Here is a 9,391-nt window from a genome sequence, read left to right as displayed (position 1 = left end):
TTTATATATTGGGCTATCCCCAATCAAACCAAAAAATAGTATAACCTAGTTCAGCTGTTGGGTAACACAGTATTAGCAGTAGTTATTTATATCATTAAGATGTTTAAGACTTCTGCATTAAATAAAAGCCTTTACCGAGCTTTTTTATGTTTGCTGTCACTTACAGCCACATTGGCTTGAATATGTAACAATGTGGTGATGACCCCCAAATTTTCTGGGCTGGCCTGGCTCAGCTGTGCCCTCCTGCATGTTCCCTGGCTGGGGGGCAGCTGAAGTACCTGGCTGGCCTGAGCCCTGCAGGACACAGCTCCTGTGGCAGCTGTGTTTTCATGAAGCTTTGAATTTGGCAGCTCCTTCCCTCCACTGCAGCTGGCGAGGTGACAGCAAGCAGGAGGGTCTGTTCAACCTGCTCAGGAATTTCTCCATGTCTGTTGTTGTTTGATAAATCACTTTTCCCTCAAATGCATATGGTAGAGTTTGTGTATTTAAACAGGTGGGTTTTGGGAACTTGCTGCTCCATTTGCAGGAAAGTATACACTCCACAAGTGCATCATGGAAAGACAGTAACTAAAGTAGTGACGCAGACTTTAAATAAATAAAAAGGTCACTACCAGGTGATTTGTACAGCTCTAACATCATTAGTAATTAATTTCAGAGACAGTGCATTGCATTTGACTCTGCAAGGCACTATATCTTACTTTCTTGTGTCTGAGGTTGGGTTTATTCTATCTTTTGCTTTGCTACAGAATGCACAGGGCTGGTGTGGCTGTCAGCCTTCATGCATGACTATGACTGTCACTGTCACTGGGTTTATTTATTTTTTTTTAATGATATGTGATTGCTACTTCCATTACTTCTAGACCAAGCCAGGACCAGGATAAGGCAGCTCCCTTAGTGTTGGCTGCTGAACTGGTGAAAGTGGAGAGGCATCTTCAGCAGGGAGCAGTGACACATGCAGCTACCACTGAGAAAACACTGGTATGGTCTGGAGGTGAAATTACAGTGGTAAGACCAATAGCAGAATGTTGCTGAGTGCATTCAAGATATGGAGCACCCCATTGTATAGCTCACCTCTCACATGTTGTCTGTTAAGTATCCGCCCTTTCACCTCCATGACTTTTTATTGCACTTTTCTAAAATTAAGGAACTTTTTTCCTCACTGAGCAAAATGCTTGCCAGTGTTCTTCAGACATAGAAAAAAAATTCCAAAAACCAGTGGCATGCAAGCCAGGCATGTCCTTCACAAAAAGTTGCACTATGTGTCTGATGCCTCCAAAACTTGACTGCATCCTGGGTGAGGGAGAAGTAACCTCATCTTCTCTCAACTCTCATCACTGATAAAATGCTGTTGATGAAGGCTGTCCTCATCTCCACATCCTCATCCCTACTTAATCCCAGTTCCAGACTTTGAGCCTCAAGTTGATCAAATGTGCAGGTTTCCTTTTCTGTTGAATTTGAACAAGCTCACACATGACTTTGTACATTTGCTCCTGATCCCCTGATGTTAACAGAGCAGCTGATGGATCCTTCAGGTGGATCTGTAAGGGTTTTGGAATCAGCCAGTGCAAGGGCACCCATGGGGAAACTTCTGGTTTATTGCAAAGCTGAAGAAATATCTCCCTTGCCTGTATGCAAGGTGAAAAGGGGCTGTTCTGTTAGTGATGGTTGAGGAACACTTTGGAAAGCTGAAGTGGTGCAGCACTTAGGTATTTCCTTGTTCCTTTGGGCTCAGAAGGCTTAGTTCCTTAGTATAGTATTGCTACATGACCGTAGCAATAAGAGACTGAGGCACTGGGAGTCTAAGGGTCTCCAAAGAGAGCACTTTCCTGTGATCCTGGCAATGTAAAAAGTGTGAATTACACTCTGCAAGTGATATACTATCTGCAAATTCAACACTTCTTGAACCCACATGGTCTCAAGGAGTCTATTCTATGAGTAGGACATGTCTCTCTGACACTGTCTCTTGACCTCTTTCTCTCATCAGTTTTTCCTTTTTTATTCAGATAGAAGATTAACAAGTGTCCAGGTTTAGGCCAAATTTGGGAGAAAACCTCTGAAGAGGTCCCTCTAAAAAACAAATTCAAGCAGCTCTTCCCACCCGACCTGTTCGGGAGATAAACCTCCTGTGAGAAAAGTGGAAAAAACTGTTTATTTAACAAGCAAAGTATTCACAAACACAAGAAAATTAATAATATTAAACAATGGAACCCTTCATTGTTCTGAAGAGATGTCAAATTCCAAGACAGCCCTTTTGTAGGTCAGAGTCCTTTTCGTGGGTGTGTCTTCTCAGTCTCTCCACAGTTTGGGGGCTCCTGGATGATAGTCCTGGTGTTCCTGGACAGAGCAATGGCTGAACAGCTTCAAACCTTCTGGCCTCAGCTAATGAGAGAAGAACCAGCAAAAACAGCAAGGGAAATCTCCCCATCTGTCTGCAGAGCAGAGAACTCCGAGGGCGCTGCTTATCTCTGTGTTTTGAATACAGCCTTGAAAAAAATTCCAGTGGTTTTCCTTCTCCCCCACCTTTGATCTCAGGTCTAATTTTAAAGGTGCAGATCTTATTTCTGAGATAAACAGATGAATGGGGATACAATTCAGCATCATAAAGTCACCCCAGGACAAAAAGTTAACAAGCTGCATGTAATGTAATGAGAAAATAATCCAGTGGTGATGTTGAAGGCTTCCAATGAGACAAGTGAAGATAGCAGAGAGAGTCCAGTGTAGTGAAGGCATTAGAAATGTTCTGTTCTCTGTGAGAAGTGTGAGCATCCAGCACAGGTGATGTGCAGTATTGTTGAACCAGAAATGTGCAGGTATATGGGGCACAAAGTTTTCATCCCCTGTGGAACATACGGACTTTTAATGCTGTTTTGCCTTTCCATAATTTGGACATGTTTTTAAATCTCAGTTATGCTTTACTCTGACTAAATTTAAGGGTGGTTTCTGATGTATACCAGTGTGAGAGAAGAAAGAGGTATTTCATAGGAGAAGATACTTGAAGATGTTCAGGTATGCTGTCTGACAGAGTTTTTCCATATGATCCTCTAACAAAAGAACATTTTGTACTCTAAGGGAGCTTCTCATTTTATCTTCATCTTTTTCTTAAGCTGTGAGTGAGGGAGAGCATGGGAGGCAATCCAGTGCCAAATCCTGCCTTAGCTGCTCTCCTTTCCTTGCTGAAGGAGCCCATTGCCTCCACTGACTCACTGAGATGAAGTTGCTCTTCTGCATACGCAGCTAACAAGGCAAAGAGCTACTGGAGGCAGAGTTATACTGGCCAGCAGTGGTGATGTAATTGTCAGCAGCAGAGTCTTGGGTCAGATGTCAACCAGGAGTGGGCTTGTAACTAGGAGATCAAAATATTTTCTCTGCCTTTTGCAAAGGGACGTGTCTGTATTGTTCCCCCTTGCTTCTCACTGTGTTCACTCTGATGTATTTTATCATCTCAGTTCATGTTTGTGGGTCCTACTTGACAGCATGACAGAATTGTTTAAAATCTGTCAGAGCAGGGCTGCAGAGAGGGCACAGTGTGGTGGGAGGGACACTGGGGCAGTGCAGCTCCCTCGCCTGCTCAGCTCCAAATGGGAGCTCATAGAACTGAGATTTGTAGAGCATCAACAGTCAGATATAGTTTATAAGGCATGCTAGAAATACATTCCTTGAGCTTGTCACTTTGAATTAGCTATTTTGCTTTTAGTTTCTCAAACTGCCAGCCTGACCGTTGGTTAAACTTCCAGTAAGTAACAGAGAGGATTAGTGAAAAACAGGGCTACTTCCACAGCCTAAAAAAATCAAGACTTTTTCCTATCAGTTTCTCAAATTTTGTGCTTCATGAGAACTATGCATGTCAGGTACCCAGTTCAGAGCAGCTCACCTGAGAAATGAGCTTGACACACAAGTGACACATTTTCTCTTCTAGTCACTTACATCTTTTAATCAGTAGCACGCTTGGTGAGATGATGAGAAAAAGTCCTCTCTTATTCATAGGAAATTTTAGTGTAGAAAATGCTCAGAAAGTATTAAAAGATGTGTTAATTGCTGTGAAGGAGGGAAAACATGACAGAGACCTTGCAGAGTCCACTGCTGAGAAGGACGGTGTTGCCCCACACATTATCACAGAGAGGCAGAAACATGATTTTCACTGGAGCACAAGAGCACAATGCAGTGAAATTATTGGAAGTTCTGCTAGTCATCAAGATGGTTGATTTGAGTTATTAATGATGGCTTTTTTTCTATGCCCAGCTCCTCTGTTTACTGCCTGCTTTCAAAATGAATAAATATGATTAAAACAATAGAGAGAAAGCAAAAGACAAACTAGCAGTTGTTGTAGGTCACTGTACATGCTTGAGCATCACCACACACGTGTGCATCTGTATGTCCTAACTAGAGGGCTCAAGAAGATCCTGCTGCAGCTGTGCCTCCCTTTTCTGGCTCCAACAGAATCCAAGAGCCTTCAGTGCCAAGGAACTGGCTTCACAGCACAAGATTGCAGCTGACAGCATTGTAACTGCTGCTGTTTTACTGAGTATGTTCCCTGGAAAACATGCTGGCTGTGATCTCCTTTTTTCAGGAGGCCTGATGGATGGAGCAGGATGTGTCTGTAGTGATGCACTGACAGCACGCACTGGCTTGCAGAAGCAGGGCACAAAACTCCACAAGCCATGTTGTCATATGTCTGAGGCTGTGAAGAAACAGCAGTTGGTGCTTGGTCACAGTGGATGGCAGCGGAAGTAATTCCTCTCCAGAAGTGTCTCAGCAGCTACTGGGAAAAGATGCCTGTTGCCATCCATGGTGAAAAAGTTGCCTGTTGTGGGTTTCTCCTGTTTTAGAGCCAAGTTGCTTAGTCTATTTATGCACCTTCTGTATGAGAGGAGGAAAATTCTAACCATGTGCAATGATTAAATCTTAAACCTTGTCATACTTATTGCTCACCTGAAAAGGACATCAGTAAAAATCATCATAAAATTAGCCTTTAGGCCATTAGGGATTTCTTAGTTTCACTTGACTGCCAGTACAGCTTTCAGACAGTGCGGTTTAAAATCAGCATTAGTGCAGAGACTCATCTCCCCAACCCTCTGTTGTCAGTGGGGAGAGAGGCATCTCCATGATTCATCAACCTGTGTTAGATGAATCACCCTGGAGCTACTGGGTTAACCCTGTCTGCTTTGTTCTGGAAACAAGGTAAGCAGTTTAAATGAGGTGAAATTAATCCTAGCTGCAGTTGACCTGCCATGAACACATTACAACAGAGGTGAAGAACTAGATCTTCAAAAAGAAAATAAACAACTTATCTTCAGTTATATGTTCATTATCACTTCTTACAGTTTGGAAAGTGGAAAGTACACAATAAATGACATAAGGGTACAGCCATGTAAATAAAAGAGGTGCTGTTGTTCAATTAAGTAGACATTATTTATGCCTGACTGTGTAGCGCATCTTGCTCAAAGGCATTTTGTATGGCTCCAATCCGCTTAAGGCCTGACACTGGAAAGTGTGTGTTTTGCTGATAAACATGAGCCCGGGAGCCAGAAAATCCAAACAAGGCAGTGAATCACTGAGCAATCACATGAAGCATCACTTTACTAGGTGCTAGTGTGGCGAGCAGGCAGCTGAACCAGGGACACTGGGTGGACGATACTGTAAACGGGGAGAGATCAGAGCTCCCTCCAAGACCATATTTAGCTGTGGTTTTGTTACTGCTGGTTGACTGCACAATAAAGAGAGCTGGGGAAGGATATGACACCCAGACATCACACCCCAGCTGTGATCCAATGTTTTGGAGGAAGAGCTGGTCTAGTCACTGCCATGTGTTTTGTGTGACATGTTTAGCCCGACACTTTTTTCCTGATGCAAATGGTGTGACCTGGACTGAAACAGCCCAAGCAAACTCAGCTCTGCCTCAACCATGTGCCACCACCTTTCCTCAAGGAGTGCACCAAGTGGGGGTTGGGGTCCTGAAGATACCCACAGCCCTGCCCACCCTCCCAGGGCTCCTCCACCCTGCCCCTTGACATAGAATTGGGACTCCTCCACTCAGACAACAAGTCCAAAACATTTTTTGATTTTGCAAAAGAGAAGGTGTTTTGCAAGCCAAGGGGGTCAGAGAGCTCAGTGCCATCCCACGATGGCTTGTTGTGTTAGATAAATGCAACCAGGACCTGAAAGTCAAGATCTGGCCACCATGTGGAATATTTTTAAAGTAGATTTGCTTCCATTGGCAGGGCTTCCTTTGTATTTCTGTGTGAGTATGCCTGGGTATTGATAATTATTGTTGGCTGCACTCAGTGTAAGAGTCTTGGAAAGCACAGTAAAGAAGAAATTACATTTGGAGCAAAGACTTTTTTCTGGATCTTCCTTCAACAGGTCTGAAGATCAGAATAAGATCATTGTTCTGCTGAAGTTTCTAACCTATGGTTTGCTGATGCAGCACTTTCCTATTGTTAAATTACTATCTTCACTTAGTGGTATAAAATCAAGTTGTAAAATTCTGTGAATCCTGTAGCTGCAAAGGACACAGTGGCTCCTGAATGTGATTGCACTGAGGACTGTGGCATACTACAAGGATCCCACCTCCCAAAAAATCTTCTGTGCTGGTGCCATTCATCTAAAGGGTTTTTTAGCTCAGTATTTGAAGAACATTTATGGCTAGCTCACATCTTACTATTATTAGTATATTATGATTTTTTAAAATTTGCATTGAAAAGCACATTTATGTATGCCATATATGACTTAATCCCATTCCCTGGACAATTATTGCCAGAATTCATTAACGTCATTGAGTGCAAGAGTGGGAAATAGGTACTCCTTTTGCTAACTGAAATAATCCAGTTTTGCCATTTGCCCTTGATCATTGCTCTTTTTTCTCCCCTCAAAGCTGACAGTTGTTTTAATTTCTTTTCAGTTAACTAGACAAATAGTAACTTTTATTTTGTTATGAACTGAGCTACATTGCTTCCCCTGGCTGTTCATTTCTCATTTTCTGCTGAGTCTTCCTCTGTGCTGGCTTAATGCATTAATGGGGAAAATACCTTTGGACACCGGTTATAGTCAACAAAGCTCTGCAGGGCACAGATATAGAACACACATTCCTTTTGGTACATCAGAATCCAGATTATCTTCAAGTAATAGACTAATAAGAGGTTCTGCAATGAGTCAGCTGATTAAAGGCAATCCTGTTCCCTGAGAACTCTAATGCTGGCTTTTACAGCTAACTTGTGCAGATCAGTGCTTCTTCCCTATCCTTGCACCCACCACCAAAGGGTCATGTTCTACTTTTAGTGCTCAGTTAAAGAATTGTAAAAGTGCTGCCATGATGTGGAAGGAAAGGAGCTGGTGGAGCAAATCCAGTACTCCCTGCAAGCAACTCTAGGAGCAGGGCCTACCAAATCTACTCCACTGAAAAGAGCAGTGGCTATTTTTCAGATTGGATGCTGGCACTTTCAGGTGCTTCTGACTGCGTCCCTTAAAATGAACCAATGTTTTATTATTCCTTAATTTCTCAGTGTCTTTCCCTGCCCTATCCCCCTCTTAAGACCCTCAGTAATTTACTTAGGGCATATAATCCTTCATTTCCCTACTCATACATCCCAGTCTCAGAGTGTTTGATCCCTTGTACCTTTTCAGTCAGTTTGAAACTTCAGACCAAGTCATCGGATGTGAATTGGGATGGGCAAAGGCAAAGCTGTAAGCATGAGTTGGTGTAAGTAATCCAATGGTCCCACTGCTGTGGGCCCAGTGCTGCTTCATCCCACATCTATTTTTGCCTTTTGTTCTACATTTGCTCACCAAGCTGCCTGTGGCTGCCTGTGCAGTAGGAATGAATGGTGACAATGGAGCAGCTTCCCTAGGGAGGGCACGCAGTGACTGTGGGCACTCCCAGTGTGTCCTGCACTATCCAGCCCAGCACCCAATTAATTTCTGTCCATAGCTGCTGTTGTTGGTAGGGCTGAGAATAGCCAGGGGGCTGCCAGCACTGCCAGATGTGAGAAACAGAGCAAAATGTGAAATGCCACAATGGTCTGGAGGAGAGGCAGACCTCATTCATTGCCTGTGCAGGCAACTCACTCTTGGGAACAAAGTCTACTAAGTCAGGGCTTCTGAGGGGAAAGATGAAGGTGAACTTCTCTGTTGGATGTATAGGGAGAAAGTGCACTTTTCAAACATGCTGCATTCAGTTTTCATTGAAAGAAATCTGGATTTTGTTTTTCCTGCTTTTTTAAACATTTGTTTCCTCCCCTGAATTTCCCTCCTACTCCGAGATGATTTATGTCCTCTCTGTGGACAACCCTTACACCAGAAGGTTTGAGGAACTACTTTTGCCATCATATACATAAATTCAAACTGGCTAATTAAGCATCAGCTAAAAAGCACTGCTTTTATATCCAATGGAAAATTTCTGCCTAATTGCTCTGGGCATCACCTGGTCTAATTGTAATTGGCTAGGGAAGGATTGCAGAACTGCTACTCTGCAATGTTTACTTCATCCTGGCTGCAGGGAGAATTCCTTTAAGATGTGATTAATGAAACAGAGAGTGGATAAGATGGAAGAAAACCAAAGGCTCTGACTTTTGGTATTGCACCAGGCAGTTACGTTCAAGCGCTCGTGTGCTTTGCGACAGCCCTGGCCTTATGGTTTGTCTCTCCTCGTGCCTGTGTCTTGGGCAGGCACGAGACTTGCAGAAGTGTTGACCAGTAAAGAGTGCAAAAGGGCTGAACAGACCAGGACTGCAGCAGTCTCCATCAATCTGTGGGATTGTTTTTGTCCCTGAGAAGGACTCAGCTCATATATTTCAGTAATCAACCTGCTGTTATGCCTTGTAAGTAAGTACCTGGAGGATAAAAAGGCTGCATCTCTCCCCAGCTTTAAAAACAGTTAAGAAAGTGTTTCTCCCACAGAGAGAATGAGTGAAGCTCATGAGTGCTGATGGCATTCCCTGAGGAGCAAGAGTGCCACATCCTGTGGGTGTGTAGTGCAGAATGGGACCTGGAGAGTTAATTGTCCAGTTGGAAAACCAGAGTAGGCTCAGAAGAGACAGTACAAAGGAAAACACATGTGCAATTTCCGCAAGTACAAGCACTTCGTGCCATGTTGGGACAACTCTTCTGGATGGCTTTAGGGAAGAGATATATTGTGTGGTTCTGGAGAGATGAGTTTTCTTTGTCTGTCTTGAATTTTAGGAAGAAGCTATGAAAGATGACGTCTAGCAATTCCTAATCTAACAGCAACTACAACTAAACACAAAGGATTTTCTGACTTTGGTTTATTTCTTCTGTCTGCACTTTCAGCTGTGATATATGTCAAACATTTGGGTGAGACATTAGAGCCTGCAGTTCTGCTGCAATCACTCTGTCCATAAATCTCTCCAGTCCTGCAGTGGAGAGGTTTTGCTTTTTT

The sequence above is a fragment of the Haemorhous mexicanus genome, chromosome 1, assembly GCF_027477595.1.
Source record: "Haemorhous mexicanus isolate bHaeMex1 chromosome 1, bHaeMex1.pri, whole genome shotgun sequence".
Lineage (NCBI taxonomy): Eukaryota > Metazoa > Chordata > Aves > Passeriformes > Fringillidae > Haemorhous > Haemorhous mexicanus.
The sequence above is the reverse complement of the archived record's forward strand: the minus strand, read 5'-3'. Positions refer to the sequence as shown.